The 18,914-nt window shown below is 41.7% G+C and overlaps 1 long non-coding RNA gene across 4 annotated transcripts in view; it reads left to right on the plus strand.

Moving 5' to 3' along the window:
• Nucleotides 1–18,914, plus strand: part of LOC135114197 (uncharacterized) — a 226,004-nt gene that overhangs the window by 142,176 nt on the left and 64,914 nt on the right. Inside the window, exon 5 of one of the 4 annotated variants that reach the window (XR_010275433.1) lies at nt 15,409–16,531. The exons of 2 other annotated variants lie outside the window; for them this stretch is intronic. This is a non-coding gene — a long non-coding RNA (uncharacterized LOC135114197). Of the gene's footprint in view, nt 1–6,651; nt 6,904–15,408; nt 16,532–18,914 lie in introns of those variants that run through there. One more of the 4 variants, XR_010275435.1, reaches the window with a different exon arrangement.

Below are 18,914 nucleotides of genomic sequence, written 5' to 3' on the forward strand. Positions count from 1 at the left end.
TGAAGTGGGTGGCTTTGTTCAATGCGTTAAATAAAATTGTTTCCACACACACACACACACACACACACACACACACACACACACACACACACACACACACACACACACACACACACACACACACACACACACACACACACACACACACACACACACACACACACACACACACACACACACACACACACACACACACACACACACACACACACACACACACACACACACACACACACACACACACGTTTTCCCAGCTGTTATTAATACTCCTGCATATCTTGGTCTCATCAGGCACCTCTATTACAATGGCTGTTAAGTGATATGTTTACGCCGAGGAAAAAAGGAAAATACTGACTAGGAATAAACCGAGAGAAAGGTGAAGGAATGGAAGGAGAGATAGATGAAAGAGATAGAAAGAGGAGAATGAAGGAAAGAGATGAATGAGAGAAAAAGACAGTCACACACACACACACACACACACACACACACACACACACACACACACACACACACACACACACACACACACACACACACACACACACACACACACACACACACACACACACACACACACCTGTAAGTAATAGATAATTTTAAACATCGCTGTCATGTATCCCTTTGTTTTTCATTCCTTCACTCCTCTTCGTCTCTCTGCATACCGTCCTGTTCCTAGCATTCTTCACTTTCTCTTTTCTCTTCACCATTCTTGCTTTATTATAACTCACTGGGTGCTCATTGTTACCATTAGTTTATCCCTCTTCCTTTATCGTCATCATTTGTTAATATTCAAAGCACTATGAATGGAAGATGTACGGAGACAGCAAGGAGAAGAGGTTACTTCTATTCTTTCGTGTTGCAAAGTTATTGGAAAGACTGTTTTTTGCAAGAAGTGTCAAAAAATGCAGATAATCATAGAAAAAATGTCAAGGAGAGAAAAAGCTAATAGCACAGCACAGTGATCACACATAGGAAAAATAATGAGGCAATATTGAAGGAAATAAAAATAAATGCAGGTAATTATAGAAGAAAAAATCGTCAAACAGAAAAGAAAAAAAATTATAGCGCCGCGCAGTGACCACGAGCCGGGGAAATTAGAATACATATAACACTCCAATGTAGGAATGTTCAGTCGGCCATGCACTGCACCTGAATTAAGATTACAAGATAAGAATCCAATTACGCGGCCTTCGTAAACGTTGGGTGTTGTGTGTTCCCCTCATTAGCCTTCCCTGCACCGCATCACGGACCGGGGTTATGTTGCCTTTTCATGGGCTGGCGGTGAATATGCGAGTCCCGGCCACTTCGAACCGTCACTTTTCGCCTCATTTTCATGCAGGAGCTGGTGGTGATCGGCGGCGAGGCAGTTACTGTTGATTAGAGCAGGTGAACATTATTTTTCCTTTCCTCCTGTGACCTTGAATCATTCTCGCGTTCCACTGCATTTTTTTTTTTTTTCATTTTTATTTATTCATCAGTTTCACGTTAATGACGACGCCGGAGCGACCCACACCATTCCTGCCTTCACATATTGCATCCGTGTTTATCTTTTTTTTTTTTTTTTTATTTAATTACGCCTACCTTCCTCTTTTACCTTTGGGCCCCGAAATCAGTATGGGCTCTTTGTATTCAGTTTTTGTTTAATTGTATACGATTATCTTTCGTTTACCCCGTGTTTCTGATGAGAAGTATAGGAACGACACCTGGTTATTAATTTTCAACAGGTATTCCACCCCAAGACCCTCCCAGACTAGTGGTTGACTATTCTAGTTCATTACGATGAAATAACCACTTTCGTTTCTTTTTTTCTTTATTTTTTTCTTTAATAATGTGGTATTTCCTTCTGTTTCCTGCCGGCACGTTGTCAGAGGGAGGGTTAGGTGGGGAGAAGCCTTGTTTTATGGTGTCCAGGTTTTCCACGTGCGGTTCAGTTAGTGTTGCGTACATCAGCACATCGCCGTCTCGTTATGCAACAACAGGTCTTCCGGTAAATGTGTTTCGTCGTATCTCTCTCTCTCTCTCTCTCTCTCTCTCTCTCTCTCTCTCTCTCTCTCTCTCTCTCTCTCTCTCTCTCTCTCTCTCTCTCTCTCTCTCTCTCTCTCTCTCTCTCTCTCTCTCTCTCTCTCTCTCTCTCTCTCTCTCTCTCTCTCTCTCTCTCGGGTGTGTGTGTGTGTGTGTGTGTGTGTGTGTGTGTGTGTGTGTGTGTGTGTGTGTGTGTTTGCTCGTGGGCACGCGTGTATTCGCAAGAACACCCATTGCACCACCAGGCTTCTGAATAAAACTTCATCATTGCCTATGATGTGAAAGATTTCCTCACTGAAGGTGTTCGTCAGTTAAGACTTATGAATCGCATCATCCTGTAAGTCATCGCGGCGTTTTCCAGCGGCTTTCGGCGGCGGAGAGGCTGGCGGGTGTCTAGACGGCGCGATGGCCAGCCGCCTCTGCCACCGTCGTGGAATACTGAGTAGCGCCCTGCACATCCATTGTGGCGGCGGTGAGGCCAGTCATCAGTCGTTCCTGTTAATTAATTCGGTCCCACTCATTCACTCCCTAGTGATCTGTAAAAGGAGTGCCCGTGCTGTCTACACATTAAGGATAACCCACCGTCCTGCCCGCTCGCCCGCCGTACGCCACTCTCAGCCCCGCCCGCCTCCACAGTGCAAAACGCTGCTAATTAACTGCCGGCACTCCACCGAGGCAGTAAGTCAGGCTGGAAATATATATACACGTGTCTTACAGAACTTTCCGCGGATGTTGTAAAACCAGCTAGTAATGAACCTTAAAAACCCGGCGAGGAGTTGATGGCTAGCGGCTGCCCGGCTTAATCCACCGACTCCTCCCACTTGGCGAGCGTCTCCATAAATCACCTTTAAGTCTTACAAGTGGCTATTACTACCTGCCTATTGATAATGGCGCTTAGTGGGTAGCTGTATGGGCAGGCTAAGGCAGGCTCGCACGATAGATCAGTGCTGGAACACGAATGACGAGTGTACATCATGATGCGAGGCACACACACCCAGTCTTTCTGTGTAGACAAATTGTGCGCCTCAGGAATATACAAATTATCACCTAATACTATGGAGTGAAAGCTGGGGCGTGTTCCTACTTCCCCTTTTAGGCTCTTGATTGGATAGCGATGTTTTCTCTCCCCACTCGTTGTCTAAAAGAGCACAAAAGGAAATTTGTAAACTGCCTCGTTGAGATATTGTTGTCCTTTATTGAAATACTATAAAAGGAATGAGACACAAAGGAACACAGTAGAGGAACAAACAGTAGCTTACAAATTCGGATGGAATGTGTAGGATGAAAGAGAAAGATGAGATGGTGTGTGTGTGTGTGTGCGCGTGTGTAGGATGGTGTGGCAGCGTAGCGACATGTGCTGGTGGAGGGAGGAAGAGAGGGAAAAGGGAGAGATTAGCGTGGCAAGGCGGCATAGCGTGAGGAGGGATGAAGGAGGAAGGTGTAGACAGTCTAGCCTTGAGTCCGGTTTCACAAGAATAGAAATCTAATGGGGATAATTTGATATGATGAGTGGCCCGACCAATTTCCCTCACAGCCTCCTCTCCTTTTCTTTATGTCTCTCCCTCGCCCTTCACTTCTTCCCTTTAGTGTGTGTCCCCGTATCCTCTGTTGTCTGTTCCTCCCATTACTATCGCGACACACCTATACACTCGCTTTAATAGGAGTAAAATTGGTATGTTCTTTTTTCTTTCTCGTGAGGATGCAATTTCACACAATTTTATATTTTCTTATGCATTATTTTTCTTCTCCCAATTATATATGAAAATGTGAAGCAGAAAGAACAATAATGGGAAATTTTGAAGTGTTTGTCTGTCTCTTTGTCTGTCATAGTGTCTTTTTTGCTTTCTCTCTCTCTCTCTCTCTCTCTCTCTCTCTCTCTCTCTCTCTCTCTCTCTCTCTCTCTCTCTCTCTCTCTCTCTCTCTCTCTCTCTCTCTCTCTCTCTCTCTCTCTGTGTGTGTGTGTGTGTGTGTGTGTGTGTGTGTGTGTGTGTGTGTGTGTGTGTGTGTGTGTGTGTGTGTGTGTGTGTGTGTGTGTATGTGTCGATCGGCCAGCAGATATATGCAGGTAGCGATATAAAACACTCTCAGTTATGGACAAAAATGAAGGAGGGTAAGGCTGATCTGGGAATCTGGCTGAAAACTTGAGATATAAAAACAACGAAAGACGAGACTAAATACAGTAGGGAGGAGGAGGAGGAGGAGGAGAAAAGAAAAGGAGAAGGAGGAGGAGGAAAAGGAAGCACGTGGGTGGCCTGGTATGAGAGGAAAGGTCAAAGATAAAGAAGCAAAAACAAGGAAAAAAAGTAGAAACAGATGATAACGCTACAGACGAACAGGGAAGCAAAAAACAGCAAAAAGAAAAAGAAAAATAGTAACGATCATGAAGAGGAAGGTGGATGTGAAGACGAGGAACAAGCTAGAAAACTGAATAAACAAAGGAAGATTATATTACAACCAAAGAACAAGGAAAGAAATACACATATGAATAATAAACTAAGAATAAACAACTTGGGTAAGGCTGGGCAGATGGTAGGACAAGAGACAGAAAGACAGGGAGGCTAGGGGAGTAGGAGAAGAAGAAATGGGGACTGTCAGGATGAAATAGGAGTAGCAGGCGATGTCTGACAAGAGTGAATCGGTAGGAAAGGAAGCGAGTATGGACAGAGGCTGGCCTGTACCGGACCCCTCATCAACCTGCCCCTACCCACTCATCTCCCTGGCAAGCCACGCCCTTCCCACCAGCCTGCTCGTGTACCTGTTGCCTAAACTCTCCCCGAAGCCCCGCCGCCGGTTGCAGGAGGGAGAGAAGGCGCCCACCTAGGGGAATCACAAGAGATGCAAATAGCAACAGATGAAGGTCAAGGGGAAAACATAAAATTATTATATAAAAGGAGAGAGAGAGAGAGAGAGAGAGAGAGAGAGAGAGAGAGAGAGAGAGAGAGAGAGAGAGAGAGAGAGAGAGAGAGAGAGAGAGAGAGAGAGAGAGATAACATTAAAAGAAAAAAATAAATAAAATGTAGAACACCAATAAGAAACCGATGCACTTTAACGCAATCATGACTAAGCAAATTTTATCAACGAAAATGTATCGGTGAAGAAAAACAAATTGACGAACTATTCTTAACTCAAACTTTCCTCGTCGTTAAAATAAATAGATAAATAAATAAACAACAACAATTAACTCCTCCTCACCAGACCTTTCTTTGTAGTCAGAGTAATACAGTAAAATAACTTCCATTTTTCTCATTATACCAACTAAGTAAAAAAAAAAAAAAAAAAAAGAAAAAATCAACCACCTTCAATGCACTAATTATTATAGCAGCCAAACATATAAAGAACGTAATTATTCCAAACCTTGGCGCTCAGGTGACGTACGTGAGGCATAAGCACCAGACAAAAGGTTCAGTACACCTCTCAAGCTGCAGAGCGTGGCCGTGTTCCCTTGACAAGTTCAGGCTTTACCGGCTTCCAGTCACCCACTCACCTGTTTGCTCGTCTGCGGTTAACCCAAGGACCTCTGCATGATCAGGAGTCACATTTTAACAGAGCAAATCGCTCAAACAAAAGCCAGTTTTAATTTCCCGCAAAGATCAATTTAGAAATCCGGTTTTCGTCGTCGACTTGAGACTATATAAACATGTTTCCGAGCCCGCTTCTTCCTAGGCTAGTGTTCATGCAGGTTGCCATTCGAGACAACAAAATCATATCTAGAGCAGAGTACCGGTAAATTGAAAAACACCTTCACGTTGATAGAGCGGGAGAAAAAAAAATATTAATATATACTTCACATCAGAACCTAATCTAGACAGTCGCAGTTAACCCAGTAAGTTGTTAAGGAATGGCCGCCAGTATTGGACCTCATGTTTTATTTAGGTATTAGTCGTCAAGTAAACACCAGAACAAGACTTCACGAGGGTTACGTTAATTACTTCTAGATGAACGTAAATACGAATGAATTTAAATCACAGTTGATATTTTGATCCCCTACCATGTTGCTTAATTGAAATGCACTGAATTACACCAGGTATAGTATTAAAGCTGAAAATAAGTGTAGCATAAGTGAAGAAAACGATGTGTGGTTGAAGTTACATGGCATCCACCTCACTCACACACCCACGTCTTGTATTGCCTCGCATGACTCCGAATTTTTCTCGCATCTCGGGTCATCACATAACATCGAGGTCGCATGTATCGAACACGCGTTAATTGAGACCTCGGTGTACTTATGGATCCTCACTTACTAATCGTTAAATAATACCAATATTAATTCATGTCCGTTTTACGAGTGTTCACTTTATTATCGTTAAATAGACACCAGTATTCGTCCACGTATAACACTCTCACTTAACATTCGTTGAGTAGACACAAACACTGAACTTAAAACAATTATGTTTTATTATTTTATTTGTCATTAAGTATAAAACCTCAGCATTGAACCTTACAGGCATAGTATATTTTGATAGTAATCGTTAAACAGACAGGAGCGCTAGTTGTTATAAGCAGGTTTTATTGTACTTATTATTTTTTATGACTAATTAACCACCTGACAGTTTTTCCTTGTCAATAAATTTTTTGCCACCGCTCCTGCTTACTATGGTGTTGCGCCTCGGCCTGGTGCGGTACAAGCAGCACAAGACACACGACCTACTAATGTATCTGTGGACGCCCGAGCACCTGAGCGCCTGAACATCTTGAAGAATGCATCGTCTGTTTTGTTGCGTGGTCTGCCTCCCTGCACTCACCTGCCCCCGCGGATTTGTGAGGCGGCGGTGAGTGTTCAAACACCTGATAGCCTTATAAGCCTGGCTGCTATAATGAGTACATTGAAGGTGGTTGACCGTGTTGGTGTAATTTGTAGATTAAAACTTATTTGACTGTTACTCTGGCTATACAATAAAAGTTTGGTTAAGAAGAGTTAGTTGGTGTTGTTTCTTTGACGACGGAAGGGAGGCTTAAGGGTAGTTTGTTAATGTAATGGTACTACTTCGACGTTGAAAGCTTGTTAGACAGTAAATTATGTATTTATCTAACGAGGAAGATTCCAGTTAATAATTGGTTGTTTTTATTTATTATTATTAACGACAATGAAAGTTCGATTTTAGAAGTTGATTAATGTATTCGTATTATCGTAGCGAAGAAAGTACGAGTATTACTTGAACGACAATGAAAGTTCGATCGAAGAATATTGAGTTGATATGTTACTACAATGATAAGAAACTAAACAGTCCGGTTTAAGAATTGTTATTTAATGTACTTGTATTGTTATAACGAGGAACGCTGGAGTGAATAATTGTCGATGTATTACTTAAATGACAATGAAAGCTCGAGCGAAGAATATTGAGTTGATGTGTTACTACAGTGATGAAAGTCCGAGCGAAGAATAATTAGTCGATGCATCACTAAAGATGGATGTTCGAACAACGCATATTCTCAAAGTCGTCCCAGGAAGATAGACAATTAATCCATCATGGCACACCTCAACTTTTTTCCCCCGTCTTTTGTCCTCAGCATCATGAACCTCCATCACCGCTCAAGGTCTTACCCATCATTTTTCTTTCACGCCATCACTTTTTCCTTTTTTTTTTCTCTCCCCAGTATTTTAGGCAGGTGGAACATAAAACTTCAGTTAGGCACACGAATCATTTCCCCCATTCCTTCCATTCCACTCACTCGCTGAGGGAATGGAGCCGCGAAGATGAGGATAAGAGAGAGACGATGTGCAAAAAAACTTATCGCCGGTTGGATGGCCTCTTACTAACTACTTCCTTTTCGTTATTATCCTGGAGATCAAATGGCATCTGGAGGTAGGGATAAAAAATAAGATAAATGATTCCTGTCCAATTGGAACTCTAACCATTTTGTTGTGATTCGCAACAATTCACGGCACTAGAAGCGCAATATAATCACCTTTACAAACACTTAAAAGAAAGAAAGAAAAAAAAAAAGGATTAGAGGAATAGACTCTATGTTTGCTGGTCAGTATAACGTGAAGAGTGGCTGCAGAACAAAAAAGTACGTCTGAGGACCATATTCTGAAACACTTCTGTGCCGCACCTTCAGTACTTTCAAAAGGCTCCATTTAGTTGAAGCTACGCGGGTTTTTTAAGGGTGTTTTTACGTTTATAATGAGATTGACAAGATCTCTGCTTTATTAAAAGAAGAAACAGTCTTTGGAATCCTGCTAATCATCTCTGTGGGCTTTGAAAATAGCCATGGTCAGAGCGAAGCGTTTCTGAATATAAGCCTGGGAGTGGTAAGGAAGGAATAAGAGAGAGAGAATTAGGAAGGATAGGGCAATATTAGCACTGAAAGGGTGAAGTCTTGGAGCGCTGTGGTGTAACTTAAGTACTGATAAAAGCCGCAGCCGCTCCCTCTCCTCCTCTCCTTCTCTCCATCTCTCCTCCAAGCCTGCTATTAAGATTTCTATGCGCCGAGATAAGAAAGCTTGGAAAAAAATATATAAAGTTATTAGCTCTCTGAGCTCCACCTTGAATGTTAATACTTTTTTCTTCTTTGTTTTTGCCTAGTTAAAGAGGAAGGAGGTATTTAAGTGGATATATTAAGTATTTTTTGCTTTAAGACTGTTTTTATGCTCAATTAGGGGTTAAGGAAGTCTTTAGATGAAATATAAGTACGGATAAATATTTGTTTTTCCGTTGAGTGTTGCCTCTCCAGACTGACGAGAGAAACTATCCAAATATCTGATGTTTAAAAGGTGATAGATATTTCCTTGCTTGTTGCTTATTGATACTAACCATTTATTTACGTATTTATTTTCCTTCTGTTGATTAATTAATTTGTTTTGCTTGAACCCTACTAATATATTCACTAATTAATTTTAAGAGATTTTCTAAGTTCTCATTTTATTTATGCGTGTGTTTATCATCGCCATGCGGTGGTGCCTGGTAAGGGAGAGCGTGAAGGTGGAAGGGAGTTTGAGGTATGACTAAGAAAGGAAAGAAGTTTGGGATACATATTTACGTTTAAGGCATAAAAGAAATGTTGAAAAGAAAATGAAGTGTGGCAGAAGGAAAGGAATTGTAGAAGGGAAGAAGGAAGTGTAGAAGGAAGGAAGAAAATACAAGAGTGAAGAAGCAGGAGGCAAGAGAATAGAATAAAGAAGACGCAGATATAAGACAGATGTCCTTGATGGGACGAACAGAATAAAGTACGAGGATTATATGGATGACTACGTGAAGACATGATGAGTACTAATGAGGGAAGGAGTCTTGGCTTTGAGATGCATAGCGCACACAAACTGTATTACTTCTTCAGTTGTTCACTGGTTCGGTGTTCATTTACCTTAGTTACCACGTGTTTACTCATTGCATACTACTTTTCTTACTGAATGACTAGCTTAATTACTACTTGCTTGTCTTATCTTCACTGCACTACCATGTGACAAACTGACTTTCTTGCTTTACCTTACCTTACCTGCACCACCTTAGCAACACATCACACACGTAACAACAGAAACACTTTTACCTATCCCTCTCCTAAACAGACACTTACAGGTACTACTACTCCTCCACTTACAATACAAAGATAAAAGAAACAGGCCAGCATCGCCAAATCCCAGCCCGGCAGGCCTACATCTAGCCCACACCTACTATTACAGGTACACGCCACTGGGACACGGCCGCCGCGATAAGCCCAAGATAAGGACAACCTGTGATTATCCAGATCCTCCCGCGTCCCTGGCAATGAGTAGCGGCCGCACACACACACACACACACACACACATGGGCTAGTATTCTAAAACGCTCTGCTCTCTCACCACGACTGTTTCCAAAGGCTACAGAGATAATTAGCCGGGTTCCCATGACTGTTTCCCCATTAATGATGTAGAAATCGTGAAAATATGTCATAAGAACAGTAAAAAAAATCCTTGAAAACCCCTGCAGCCTTCACCACGACCATTTTCAAAGGCTACAGGGATGATTAACCGGGTTTTTAAGACTTTCCCCTTTTGATAATGTAAAAATCATGTTAATATATCACTAGAACTGCAAAAATGCCCTTGAAAACTCGTGTAGCTTCAGCTAGAGTATTTTGAATGTAGCATAGGTGAGGCGCAGAAGTGTTTCAGAATATGTCCCATGGTCAGGTGACGGTGGCGCAAGGGACCCAAGGAACCAGTAACCCACGTTACATGACCTTCTACGGATAGATGAGAGCCGTGTTAACAAGAGCGAGATGTCGTTACCTCCTCCTCCTCCTCCTCACCACGAGTCCCTCGCTGCAGCATGCACCGGGACTCAGTAATTGGCGAGACTTGTGCACGCTTTTGTTCGCATGATTCGAGGCAATACGTTTGTGTCATTTTTAGGACACAAACGTTGGTTTGATTGATTGATTGATTATTTATTTATTTATATATATATATATATATATATATATATATATATATATATATATATATATATATATATATATATATATATATATATATATATATATATATATATATATATATATATATATATATATATATATATATATATTGATTATTTATTTATTTATATATATATTTATATATTTTATTTTTATTATTTATTTATTTATTTTTTGTTCCATCGTGACCTTGAAAATCCGCAGGTGGTCCGGACAGCAACCAGCTAGACAACCAGCCGCTCGATGTACTTTGCCATAGACTAGGAAGAAAAGTATAAAAAAGACATGTTATCCTGACATTGATGGGCAGCTAATTGAAGGTGAACGGCCTGAACCCCTACCCTCGATTTCTGGGTGAAAAAAAGAAAAAAAAAAAAGGTAACGAGAAAAAAAATTAGTTGTATTATTTATTTATTTATTATTATTATTATTATTATTATTATTATTATTATTTATTTATTTATTCATTTATTTATTTATTTATTTATTCATTTATTTCTTATTTATTTATTTTTTTTATCTTTTTTTTTTTTTCCGTCACTCGCGCCGGGCATTATTTTCTGTGTCAGCATCACGTGGCGTCTGTGTCTGGGTTGCTTAGTCAATCTTGGAGTCTTCCTCGATGCTTGCTCGATTTCTGGGTGAAAATGGATATAATGAGGAAAGAAAATACCAGTACTTTTTTTAATTTTTTTGTTCCACCGTCACTTGTGTCAGGGATTATTTTCTCAGCACCACGTGGAGTCTGTTTCTGGGTTGCTAGGTCAGTCTTACAGTCTTCTTTAGTGTTTGCTTCCTCGATATCTGGGTAAAAAAAAAAGGTTGTAACAAGGAAAAATTATCAGTTCATTTCCTTTTTTTTATAATCAGCTGCTCCAGGCATTAATTTTTCACGTGGAGTCTCTTTTTTGGTTGTGAGGTCAGTCTTGCAGTCTTTATCAATAGCTTGCTTCCTCGATTTCTTGATAAAATAATATAACAAAGAAAATACGTGTTCGTTTCATCTTTTTTTTTATCGTCACTTACTTCAGACACTATTTTCTGCTTCTGGGTTGCTAAGTCAGTCGTTCAGTCTCCCTCAGTGACGGGACGCCAGTAGCTCCCTTCCTCCACCCTCACTGATGCTCCTCGCGTCACGCTCTGCTGGCCACATGAGTGTGGCGCGTGAGAGGGGGAAAAAAAAAGGAGGGAAGAGGAAAAAAAAGACATTGTATCCTATCTGCTGTGTGTTCGCGAGGATGTAGCGTCTTGTCACTGGGTATGAAAAATTTGTTGGCGAAAGGAAAATGCTTTCTTGATCCCGTGTTATATAGTTTGATAATGATGGGAATGATAATGATGATGATAATAATGATGATAATGATAAAGACAATAATAATGTTGTTAATAATAATAATAATAATAATAATAATAATATTGATAATAATAATAAACAGTCACATAAAAAAAAGTACAAACATATACTACATACGTTATTTTATCACTGTACGCACTAATGTATATACGAGTATGTAATTTACGCACGTAAGTACAACTACAGGCACATGCACTTAAATACCCTCCCCCCAACACACACACACACACACACACACACACACACACACACACACACACACGAAAAACCAAACAAACGAGTAGACACAGCCCAGCATCAACCAGTAGTAAATAAGAGCCAGCAGCTGCAGAGGGACAGAAGAGCAAGAGGGTGAGTGAGGAGCCCGTGATGAGCCTCGGGACTCAGTGCAATACATCCCAGCCACGTGCCGGGCGGTGGTGGTGGTGGTGGTGGCTGCCGGCGTCTTGAAGGGGGATGCTTACTGAGGCCGAAATCTGTCGAGTGTCGTGCAGCGTCTTGTCTGCCTCTCCGTTCCACGCAAAAAAGGGTTTATCATCACCATTTATCTCTATACGATCCTACCCTACAACTCTTGTGAGAGAGAGAGAGAGAGAGAGAGAGAGAGAGAGAGAGAGAGAGAGAGAGAGAGAGAGAGAGAGAGAGAGAGAGAGAGAGAGAGAGAGAGAGAGAGAACCACCAAAGAAGCGAGCTAGCAAGAACCGCACTTAAGAGAACAGGTTTAGCGGGACGCAGACAGCCAGACACTGTTAACAACCCGCACTTCACACCTGGAAACCGTAGAGCTAAAAAGTTTACAGAACCACCTCATGTCCCTCGTGGTAACCCTTCTCGCGGAGACCGAAACACCACCCCCCTCCGTGACTAGGAATTACTTACTGAACACACGAGTACTGCCAATCATTAGAGAGAGCGGGGATGTGAATGCCCAGTGGCGGCCTTGCATACGAAAGGTGGCAGTAATATTAGTGCAATTTGTTCCCGGCTCGTCAGATGCAGTATATTGGAAACACAAGCTCTCGAGGCGGTTCTGGTCTTGGTTCTGGTGAGCATAACGATCTGTGGAGTGTGATTGAGGTGGTGGAGGTGGTAGTTTTAGTAGAACAGTACTACAGTAGTACAGGTGGGCAGCTAGAGGCCGTCAGGAGGGAGAGAGAGTGTGTATTGTTAGGTTATTTGCCTCAGCGTTTACTCTATCATGTTTTTGGTGTGGTTCTGTGCTTTCGCATAATATTAATGTCCATGCCACGCCTAGACCTCTTCTCTTTCACTTCACTGCACTGCCACGCCCTCAGTTACTCTGGGAAGATACTGATACACACACACACACACACACACACACACACACACACGAGAGAGAGAGAGAGAGAGAGAGAGAGTGGGGGGGGGTGTCCTTGTGATCCATGGGGATGGTGATCCATTGCCTCGTTCTCCTTGAGGAATGTCTGCAGTTTCCCGAACCGACGCAGACGCGCACGCCTTGTCCTGAGCCGCAAGAGTTTAATGTACTTTGCAATGGGTTGTATTTTTGGTATAATGCACAGAATTGGGTGCACCGTGCCTGCTGGGGGTCTTGGTGGCTGAAGAAGTTGGAGATATAAGATATAAAAAAAAATTAAAAAAAGAATAGATAAATGAAGTTGCAGTAATCCAGTAGGCCTATACGTGGTAGTCCCTGTGTAAAACCTGAAAACTCTTTTTCATCAAATATTGATTGATCGCTCTCTTGTCGTTAGAAAACTTTAAAAAATCATCGGTATTAAAATGAGCAACGCGACAAAGGATATATATATATATATATATATATATATATATATATATATATATATATATATATATATATATATATATATATATATATATATATATATATATATATATATATATATATATATATATATATATATATATATATAATTAATAGATTCTCAGGTAGAAAGATAATATTATTGTAATCTCAAGTCATATACATACACACGTCTTGGTTTTACAAATATCGTTGGCGTCAACGGATGTGGATTATAAGAATATTATTCTGATAAAATAAATGTAATTTGATTTTTACTGATAGTAAGAATTCTTTCTCTGATATTTGTGTGGACTGGCGTGGCTGTCAGCGTTAAGAATAGATAATAATTGTGATGATGGTGACGATAATCTGTTCTTACACCAGGCTGAGATGCCTCCGAGATGGGTCAGCCGAGAGAAAACTCACCACGCCTTATTGTACCGCACACTGTAGGAATGGAAATGCAAAGGAGGGAGTTCCCAGCCCTCTTACCCACAGCTTTCAGTCGCCTTTTTATGATGCGCAGTGAACACAGTGGCACCAGCATTTCTCACACTCAATAAGAACATAAGATTGAAGCATTCTTGAATATTATTGTTATTTACATACTTTTCCCCCCGAAATTCAGTTCCTCTTGCACATCCCAGGATAGGTCTGGTTTATGCAAGGTAGTGGGTTACGCAACTTCCAGGAAAAAAAAATATGTATATAATGTATAGAATTTACAAAAGCTGTGAGGTCGATACGTGTCGAGGCGCCTTAAGGGGTGATGAAATTACCATGTAACGTGAGACTTATAAATAATAACAACAGCCACTTATTTCCGAGCGGCCACCACCTCTCCCCTCGCAGCCTCTCGCCTTCCGCGCCACCCTACCATCTCACTTATAAATTTACATCGTTTATTGTGGGCGGTCAACACTTTCCCCCTTGTATAGTCTCGCCTTCCTTCACCACCCTACCATCTGATCACAGCCTCCTCTCCCTTAGGCCTCGAGACTCCACACAGCCCTGTCCTGCGCCTCATCCTCTGCCCTGTCGTCCTTTCTAATTGCACCGATCCCTTTACGAGCTCTCAGCCTCTGCCACCCACCCACCCATTTTCACCCATTATTTCTGTCTCGTCTCCTTTATCATCGCCGTGATCTACAGGTTTACCTCAGGTTTGTAGCGATATTTACGTATTCCCGTGTCCGCCTCACTCGCGCCACAACTGATCATATGCCTGGTCTCGCGCCCTCTTCCCTCCTTCCTCCCGCCTCGTTGGTCACAGTAGCGGCTCCTGCTCCTTGCCTTTGCATTGTCTCTAGCAGGCGTGAAGGACAATGCTGGCCAGGGATAGGGAGGCTTGGTGCTGTGAAGACGTCTGTGTGTGTGTGTGTGTGTGTGTGTGTGTGTGTGTGTGTGTGTGTGTGTGTGTGTGTGTGTGTTTAGCGTACGTATAACTAATGCAGCAATATTTATTTTAGTCTTCGTGATATTACCGGATACAAAAGAAATGGGAGTCTGTCCGTCTGATAAAAAGAATAAGAAGTATTGCAGACTCATTTTACTGTCAAAGAATTTTTGCTACAACTCAAAACCCGTCTTATCAATACACTGATCAAAAATACTGTTTCTAGTTGCTGGGGAAAAACCTTGTTTTTCAAGTTAGTAAGTTTTGCGTTGCTTTTTATTTATTTATTATTATTTTTTTCAGATACTCGTGCCACAGTCTTTTAGTGTGATCAAAGGTTTTCCTGTCACTAGTTTCTATTCATTTTTTCTCTTTTTTCACCTAGTCTGGTAGAACATGCTGTTGCTCCCACCGTAAGACATGCAATTATTTATTTTTTTGTTGGTTTTCCAGCCGTGTTCCTCTCTAGCAGCTGAGTGCGTCCATGCGAGGAAGACAAGAAATTCTCGTCACTGTATTTTTTTTTTTCAATACCAGTGCATTATCTAGGAAAAAAAATAACATCACCAATACAACATTGTACCAATTTTCAGTAAAACATGCATTTTCCACGTCTTCTGAATTAAGGTAATCATCCTGCTAAGTCTTATGGTTTCCTTTTTTGGTTTGAATTTTTTATTTTTTGGGAGCTTTCTATTCGAACCAGTTTTAACCGTTCGTATCCTTCGTGATCCCGCCCAGTATTACATTCCCGCAGCGCTGCATGACTGGCCCCGCGCAGAGGTGCTGGTGATGAGTGCGGAGGTGACCTGCTGGTTTTTGTGCGTCTGGTCAACGGGACGAGGCTTTAGAAATCAAGAATTGAGAAAAGAGCGTGCAGTCCAAAAACCTGGGAGCTTTTGGTTCAGGTTTACTGGTTGCTGCCAGTCCTGCCGCTCCTCTTCTTGCGCAGCTCCAGAAAATATAGACTGCACACCTTTCTCCGTCTTTTGTTCTTATCAGCTGTGGAGAAAAATGTCGGGTGAGGGCGTGTAGGCTTGACGACGCCCCAGGGACCAAGGGCGAGCTGCAGCGAGGGCAGTAAACTCGACGCGTCTAAGCGAGACTCACAAGTTAACAAGAAACTGAAGTGAAGGTCTTTAATTCTTTTGACTTAGTGGTTTTCCGTCAAGTTTATTAAAATGGTCTTGTGTAAGTGTTAAGTATATTCCGGAGACCCAGTGACGACAGAGTGATGGAGTGCTAAGAACATTTTAAAGCCTGTAGTTTTATATTTCCTCAGTAAAATCGTCCAGAATTACTCAAGTACAGTAACAAGTGTCGTGCTGTCATTGGGTGTTAAAGGGTTATGTGCTCTCACACGTCACAGCTGGAGAATAGAAAATGTACTGTGATCCCTAATCGATATATTCTTTGTAGATAGGACACAGAAGGAGAGGATTCAGAAGTAGTGAATCAGATAATTATCGGATTACAGGCGGCAAGCATCATGTGCATGGTGCGCAGGCTTATGCAGATGACAACCTCCTCCAAACCTGCTTGAAAATATATAGATTTCTTAGTCTAAACCTGTTTACATACATGTACCTAGGTGTATAGCATGTTTTTTCATTGTTTTACTATATTTTGCAACGTTACTTCTTAGTATAAAAAGAGGAGAAGGAAAAAGAAAGAGAAATAGAGAAATGAAGATAAGTGAGATTAAGAGATTGGTAAAGGAGGAAGGAGTGAGGAAAAAGTCAATAAAAGAAAATGGGAAAGAGAAGGATGGGAGGAAATGGAAAGAAAGGTAGGAAGAGATAGAAGAACGAGGGACATATTGAGTTTTAACGAATCACAATGCAGTAAGGCAAGCTGGCAGTGGGTGCGGTAAAAATTCCCTCACTAGAGTTGCTTGAAGCGCCACACATACACACTGAGCCCCACACTACCAGCGCCCGCCAACCACAGCACTGACGGTGGCAACAATCCAGGATTTTTTTTTAACTTCCTTAAATGGCTTGAAATATATAGTTGTGGCTAATTACCAGCTCTGCTTATCGGAATGGAAACTTGCTTGTCTTAAGTTGAACTGATCATTAGATGCATCCGTGTTTGCGGGTTGACAGAACTGAAACCGCCAGTTCTTGCAGGAGGCGCTAGTCCCGCCGCCGCCCAAGAGGGAACATCACCGCCGGACACACGAGCGCCGCACCCTCTTTCCCTCCTCCTCAAACCTGATTCTCGTAAAAATTCACCAACATGAATAATTGTTTGCAGGAAAGTAAATGTTTTAAAATAAGGTGTGTGTGTGTGTGTGTGTGTGTGTGTGTGTGTGTGTGTGTGTGTGTGTGTGTGTGTGTGTGTGTGTGCGCGCGTGCGTGCGTGCGTGCGTGCGTGCGTGCGTGCGTCTGTGGGTCCTGTCCTTCAAAAATACATAGGTATCATATTATTAATATTTTCTAATCATACAAAATCCCCAACGCTTCAACACAAATCAAACAAAAATTATATTAATTAAATTGTGCTTGTCAAAAGATGCTTATTTAAATTTGATTTAGTATTGTTTAGTATTTTTGTTTATCCCTCGATGGACACAATGCTGAGACAAACCAGCCTTGCGTTGTTCTGTTCCGTCACTGGACGTCAAAACTTGTTGTGGAGGGAAAGCCAACCACCCACCACTGCATCGCCGGTTGTGATTACGCTCTCTCTCTCTCTCTCTCTCTCTCTCTCTCTCTCTCTCTCTCTCTCTCTCTCTCTCTCTCTCTCTCTCTCTCTCTCTCTCTCTCTCTCTCTCTCTCTCTCTCTCTCTCTCTCTCTCTCTCTCTCAAACTAAATATCAACGATTAAGCACTTCAGAAATAACACCAATATTACCGACTTCAGCTGCATTACATTATTTATCATTCCTGTGCACCTTCTTGCTGGTAATTTCATTCACATTCTTATCACTTCCCATCATATAATCGGCATCACATTTAAAATGAGAGTGGAGCGGCAGCCACCGTGGGAAGCTTCGTTTAAGGCGTCCACACCACTAACTGGGCCGGCCTTGAGCCCCGTGGTGGTGCTGGTGGTGGTAGTAGTAGGCGCGACCACACTCCTGAGACTGGTTTTGCCTGATAGCGTAGTAAAGGCCTCGGGCAGTCAGGTGTGTGTTATCTTCCTGACCCACTTATTGCAGCCTGTTGTTGTAATACTGAATAAGCTACTGAAATAGACTGACAGATAGGCAGACAGACACACAGACAGACATAAAGATAGACAGACCAGTGAGAGAGACATTCTCTCTCTCTCTCTCTCTCTCTCTCTCTCTCTCTCTCTCTCTCTCTCTCTCTCTCTCTCTCTCTCTCTCTCTCTCTCTCTCTCTCTCTCTCTCTCTCTCTCTCGGTATAACGCTGCCTCTGGCGTTATTTATACTACGAGTACAGCTGCATGAATTTATTGAATAGTCCACAAAACATCTCTAATTACATTCGAGAAACGTCATTTTTCACCGATAATTTCCTGAAAACTTGTCCCTGAGATACTTTTTTTTCTTTCTGTATAAGTTTTTTTTTATTTATTGTTTTAATCTATTTTTACTTTATTGATTTTATTATTTTAAGTTTTAGTTTTTATTTATAATTACATTGCTTTATTTCCCCTGAAGAACACAGTGCCTTGTGTCCGGTGCTGGTGTAGGTAGTGGGGCAGGAAGGGCCAGGCAGGGACGGCTAGAAAGAGTCACCATGAGCCTGTCCCGCAAAGGCAAACTAAAGCAATACGTGGTGGGAGGAGAAAAAAAAAAAAAAAATGCGGTCAGAACTTGGCAGACTGACTAATGGGACTCCTGAATGCTTTGTCTGTCAGAAGTCCTGTAATGGCTGGTGGTGGTGATAATGGTGATGACGATACTGACAGACAAATAAGCAAACCCACTGACATACAGAAAGACAGACAAACTGGCAGACGTAAACAGAGATGTTGCTTAAGGT

This window comes from Scylla paramamosain, chromosome 27 (assembly GCF_035594125.1).
Source record: "Scylla paramamosain isolate STU-SP2022 chromosome 27, ASM3559412v1, whole genome shotgun sequence".
Taxonomy (NCBI): domain Eukaryota; kingdom Metazoa; phylum Arthropoda; class Malacostraca; order Decapoda; family Portunidae; genus Scylla; species Scylla paramamosain.